This window comes from Populus nigra, chromosome 11, assembly GCF_951802175.1.
Source record: "Populus nigra chromosome 11, ddPopNigr1.1, whole genome shotgun sequence".
In the NCBI taxonomy this organism is placed as follows: domain Eukaryota; kingdom Viridiplantae; phylum Streptophyta; class Magnoliopsida; order Malpighiales; family Salicaceae; genus Populus; species Populus nigra.
This window is the reverse complement of record NC_084862.1, coordinates 12,875,860-12,882,610: the sequence shown is the minus strand read 5'-3', so window position 1 is coordinate 12,882,610 and position 6,751 is coordinate 12,875,860.

Below are 6,751 nucleotides of genomic sequence, written 5' to 3'. Positions count from 1 at the left end.
GTCATTTTGCTCTTTTAATGACTATATATCCTTATGGGAGTTGAATTTGGCACAACGGACAATGTAGATCGATCCGGAATGGTCGAAATAGTCAGGAACCGGTCTGACTTTGTAGAAATCGGGTCCGAAATGGGTGAACCGGTCCAAAAACCAATTCTGGGCGTCGGGCGGTTCGCTGGGTTGAACCGGGAATATTCTGTGGAATATTCTATCGGCTCGGCTTCGGCTAATAGTGGCTCGGCTTAGCGGCTCGGCTTGAAAAGGGAATATTCTCGGGAATATTCTTCGGCTCGGCTGGAGGCTCGGCTTGAGGCTTGGTCGGCTTGGCGCGGCGCGGCTTAAACGGCTCAAATATGGCGCGCGTGGACGTCACTCGTCTTCTTCCTCTGGCGCGCGTGGGTGCGACTGGGCTACAGTAACCGGAACTTCAGGTGGCGCGTGTGGATCACCCCGGTGTCCGATTGAGCTGATTTTTGCGGCAGTGAGTTCGTATGGATGAGCTCTACACGATGGAATGATCAAAACTTGTTTTTGACAACTTTGAAAATTCGGCTATCCCAGAAAATACTTCTGTTTTCTGACGAACGGGGCTCTGATACCAATTGTTGGTGGGAGTAACCACTGGTGGTGGCTTTGAAACACTCAGAGGGGATAAAACACAAAGTTTTATTTCAAGAACACAAGCTTACAGGAGCAAAGATAAATACAACAAGCTTAACAATACACACCCTCTCTTTCTCTCTAGTGTTTCTCTCTATTATCTCTACTCTCCCACTCCTAATAGCATAAGCTCAGCTTGCTATTTATACACGAATTCAAAACAAGATAATTCAACCTTCAAGTGTGAAGGAGGCTGTGGACGGTGGTGTGAAGGCGGCTGGCGGCTGCGGCTGGCGGCTGGCGGCTGGCGGCTGGTCGGTCATAGCTGGTGGCTGGCTGGCCGGTGGTTGCCTTCCTTGACCTTCTAGATTGAGTTTAGTATTCAACAATTATGAAACAGTTTTAAAATATAAAAACTCGAAAAAAATAATTATAATGTAAGTTTTTTCATTTTAAAAATATTCTTAAATTAATTTTGCTTGACATGAGTTAGTATATGCATTTCAAATTGATTTCTCTATATATAACACATGTCTATATGGTATATAATATCAAGTATTTGTTAGTAATTTGCCTCCTCATTTAAAATTTTTTAGCCCCGTCCAACCCAAGTCTGCAAGTTGAAAACATGTGGGAAAGACTGTTGAACGAACATGTTCTTGATACTAGTCTATAGGAAGTGGCCTTTGGATATAACTTCTTCATCTTTTTCTGAGAAAAGAAGTTCCAATTTAGACCACATAGAATTAATTTGCAATGAGAAATTATTCCTTCTAATGCTTGATCAGTTCTTCATGATTGGGTTGTAGCAAATCACAAATAGTTTAATGATTTGGTCTCAAATAATAATTCATATAAATAACCAGATCAAAAACCTCTTAAACTATTTTAGGAGATAGAGATTCTCATACCTTAGAGTGCTAACTCTTTTTTTTTTTTTTTTTATCTTCTCTCTATGAACTCTTTATTAGAAAAGAGTATCAGATATATCATTTTATTTATAGAGGAAACATAATATCTCTAATAATAATAAAATATCACTTTGCATCTTGAAAAATATAACATATTTTATTTCAAGACAATTATTAAAAATTTATGCAATTAAGTTCTTACTTGATTTTTCTAGGTCTAGAATTATAATCATCTATATCAATTATACTATAGTCCTTAATTTTTAAATTTTATTTATAATCAAGTTATACTTGATTATTAGTCGTCCCCGTTTAATTCTTATCAACGATTTTTAATGTGTATGACCTAGTAGATTCTTGATATATCGATTCAAGTATAAATCATAATTGTAATTCAAATAGGATTAAATAAATTAAACAATTTAACTTGTTATCAACTCAACAAATTGATTAATTTATATTTAAAAATCAAGTGCAATATATAGAAATATCTCATGATTTTTCTCAAATAATAGAAAAAACATATATGGCTTCACTTAGCTTTTTTAGCGATTGGTATCTTAGTGTAACTAATATTTTTTAATCTAGAATGTTCTGATTTAGACATTTGAGCATGGAGTGTGTATGCTTTGTTAAATCATGTTAGTTCTCAACACCATAATCATTGGCTCTTCAATAAGATCCTTTTTTAAATCCCATTTTATTTTGCACAAGGATTTTAGAATCAATATTATTTGAGAACATATGGAATATTTTTTATTATTTTTTATAGGATGATGAATCATATCTTCTCTCATATAGTTTATGTTATGCTCAATATATGTTTATTTGTTACTTTTTATTAAAAAATATTTAGTTTGGATCTAAAGATAGCATTTCTTATATAAGATAATTTGGTGAAATTAAATATAATGATCACTTACATAACATCCACGTACGTTTTTTTCATAGACACAAATGATCTTCTCAGTTTATCTTTTGGAATAGGTAAGTCATTCATCATCCATAGATGTCATACAAGTGATGCAGACAGAAGCTACATCAAATAGTAGCACATGAAATCGCAAAAAAGAAAAAAAAAACACAGGAGGCTTATTAAACAAAAAGGGTTGCAGATGAACCAAAAATTCATAATTTTATTTTTTCTAAAAAATAATGCATATAGTGGCTTTCTTTTTAAGAGGTTTACAAGTTTCTTAAATAGGACGAAAAACTCTACCTCTAATAGGAAACAACTAAGAGACCAAAAACATAACGGAAATAAACATAAAATCCGAATTAAACATATCAAATCCTAAACCAAATAGAAAAATTAATAAAAACAGTCATATCATGGACGCTAGTGCTTAAAAAAGATCCTTAAAATCCAACAGTCCATTCAGTGATGTAGTTCTTGTTATTAGAAAAACTACTAGTAGAATCACTTGTAAGAATTTAAGATCGATCCAACGGTCGGATCCCTCCTTATCGCAGTTTTATAGAGTCAATCAGTTTTGACCATTCTAATAGATATCTTATTGTTTCATAAAAGCATCTTTTAGGCCATCCACAGTCTTTCTAAGCTTGATTCCCATCTATTAATGTCAAATTATCACCTGAATGCTCAGAACCACCCATTTCTACAAGCCCGATTACATCAACTTGTCTTATGTAGGATGATCTTATAAAGAACCCCAAATGTTAGGAATTTGCATAATATAGGTAAACCTAAGAGTTTTTTTTTCCGTTATTAGCATAGTAAAAAAAATAGTAAAATAACATAGCCCAAAAAATATTTAGAAGAATAACATAGTTTTACGAGTCGTTATCGTTATCTACAACTTGCATGTCACATTTAACATCTACGACTCTCGCGATGTAGATGACCAAAGTGACTTCAATCGATATTTTAAACCCTCAAACCTAATGTCTTCCTTTTTCTCTTCTTATTTCTGCTCTTTCCCCACAGAAACCACACCCAACCATGTACCCACCACCGCTCATAGTCATTTCCCTCTCTTCTCACCGCAAAACACCCCCACTTCCACCACGAGACCACCCCCTCTCTCTCTTCACTGCAATGTAGATTTTTCTCTCTTTGTCCATGGGTTTCTCACCAAAGATTTAGTCGTTATGTCAACCACTAGTCACCACCACCCACATTCAACACTAAAATGTTATTACACACTTTCCTTATATAAATTTGATATAATTTGTACTAGTTTATGTTAATTATCAATTTTAAAAATGTTAGGGTTTAGAATTAAAGATCTTTAGAAAAAATTTAGCATTTTTTGAATTAGGTTTAAATTAAGTTAATTAGATATAAAATACATTGATTTGAGTTGTTGATTTTTTATTTTTGAATAAAACCGATGATTTTGGCTTGTTAATTAGGGGTAAAGTTAGGGTTTTTTTAAGGTTAAATTAGAGTTTTGGTTTAATTAGGTATAAAATATATTGTTTACCTATGAAATACATCAATTGGGATGACAATTTCATTAAGGATGTTGAGGTGGTTAAGCCATTAAACCAATTAATGACACCTTCTGCTCTTGAGTTTGAGGTTGTTTATGGGCATGACCAATACCAATGTAATGATTGGGATATGATTCATAGGCATTTAAGATTATCAGGTTATGAACTGAATGTTGGACAAACATTCAGAGACAAATCTAAATGTATTACTACAATTAAATGGTAGCATATCAAGAATTAATTGCATTACAAGGTCCATCATTCAACTAAAACTTATGTGCAGTTGTAATGCACTCAGGAACCAGCATATATATGGTATTTACATGGGGGGCATTACCAGAGATCTAAATCATAGGAGATATGAAAATTGAAAGGGTCAAACACATATCAAAACTCACTTATTTTACAACACCATCGTTAGATTAACAATGATCTGATTGTAGAGGTGATGTTGATAATTATAAAACCGAACATAAGTATAAGTGTTGCAAGTATTCAAGCTATTGTTGAGAAGGATTATAAGCATGATATCGCATATTAAAAGGCGTAGATAGCTAAGAAAATAATAATGGGATGGTTGTTTGGTACGCACAAAGAGTCCTTCCAAATTCTACCTAGAATGCTACTAGCCAGAAGAAATTCAGATCTAGGAATGGTTATCGATTGAGATCATAAAATGGTTATGGTAATAAAGAAAGATTTGGGAGGGTATTTTGGGCATTTGGTGCTTCATGTCGCACGTTGGAAATCCGCGCGGCGTCCGCTGGCGATTTTTTCTATTATTTGTGTTTTGCTTGGTTCTTTGGAGTCGCCACCTAGTATTATGGTCACTAGGAACCTATGGTCTGCGAGAGTCTGAGTAAGGGACTGGTTGTGCAAGGGGAAGACGCATCACCCCCAGTGCACCCTACCTAAGGTAAGCTGCATTGTTGTTTGATTATTTTTTTCTAGGTCGAGTTTCTATTCGTTGGTCTTTTCTAAGGTTCAAGATAGATCTCCCTTCGTGAGGGAGTCTCTATCTTATTGGGTTAAATCCTAACCGTTCTAAAATCTAAATTTTAGGATTGCATTTATTTACACCTTGTATCTTTAATACCTGAGGGTGTACTTTATCGTGTAATTTTACACCCCACAAATATTAAAGCCTACATCTGGATCCTAAAAAAAAGGTTGGAAAAAGGTTTTTGATATTTTGGCCAAACCCTAATGGATGATCATAACTACTTATGATATCCATTTTTTTTGGATTTTTAAAATGTGAGAAAGATAGAATTTATTTTGAAAACATGCTTGGAAAATTCTTTAGGACTTGGCCGTATGCTATAAAATATTTTTTCTTTTTTTTTTTGAAATTTTTTTTTTAAAAAAATATTTCGGAGAAAACCGAGTATTTTAATACCGGACTTGTATCTTACAATGTAAGTATACAATCCAATATTAAGCAAACTTGGCAGAAAAATATTTAAAAGAGTCACAAGTTTTTTTAAAAATGATTTTTGAATTTTTTTGGATTTTTTTTAATTTTTGAAATTGTTTTTTTTTTTGAAAAAAAAAAGATATAATACACTGCATGAACAGTAGACATGAATTATAATTCACGTCTACTGTTCATGCGTGAACAGTAGGACGTGAATTATAATTCACGTCCACTGTTCACTCAGTGAACAGAGAACTGAGACGACGAAGAAGAAGGGGAAGGGGAGGAGAGAATTACCTGGTGTGGAGGGAGTTGGCGGCCTGGCTGGTGGAGCGCGGTGCAACTGGAGGTGGTGAGGCCGGCGGCGTGCACTGGTCACGGCTGGAAGAAGAAGGAAACGAGTCCTGCAGAGGAGAAGGAAAGCTCACGGCTGGAGCTGTTGGTGTGGCTGAGGAGAGAACTGCTACCCCGGCTGCCTTTGGGAAGGAAGAGAGCTTCTGGGCAAGGTGGTGGATGCTACCTCTGCTGTCGCCGCCGCTGCTGGAGTCTCAGTGGCAGAGGAGAAGATTTTTACAGAGGAGAGAGGGAGAGAAGTGGTGCAACTGTCACGTGAGATGGTTTTATGGCTACTGGAGGTGGGGATGATGGTGAGAAGCCAGGTGATGAAGGTGGTGGTGGCTGAAGGCCACGGTGGAGAGAGGAAGCAGAAAAAGGATTGTTTGCAGGAAAAATGAATACAGAAGGCTGGTTTTCGGCCAACTTTGAGCTCGATTTTCTCCGTCCTCTGAGCATGCAAATTGCTCCTATTTATAGGGCTGGAAAGAGGGTAATCTTGTCTTCAATGTGGAAAAAGTCTCAGCCCTTGATTCGACTCGAGTAATCCAAGCCGTTGGTTCAAAGTGTGCACCTCGAGCTGCCAAATTTTGGCAATCCAAGGCTGCAGACTGAACGAGGTGGCCACTTTGGGCCAATAAACGAAGCCGTTTCAAAGTTTTTCGACCCGACCGGACCATTCTCGAGGATAAAGGGGTTTCCTGTGGACATTTTGGTGCACGGGTTGTCGGATTTGGAGGAAGAAACGAGGCCGAAAATGCTCCTTGAAGTCTGCCACTCGGGCAGTTTCGCGGGGAAGATGATGAACAGTGACCCGGTTTTTTTTTTTTTTTTTTTTTTTTTTTGCAAAAACTTGGTAAAAATTAAATTAGGTCTTTCAAAATTCCAATCTTTCAATTAAGTTTAAATTAGGCCCCCAAACTTAATTTTTCACCGATTAAGACCTCAAATTAATTTTGATCCGCTTAAAGTGTAATTAAGTCCTTGCACTTAATTAAATCCTTCAATTGGACCCAAATTAATTCTTAAACAT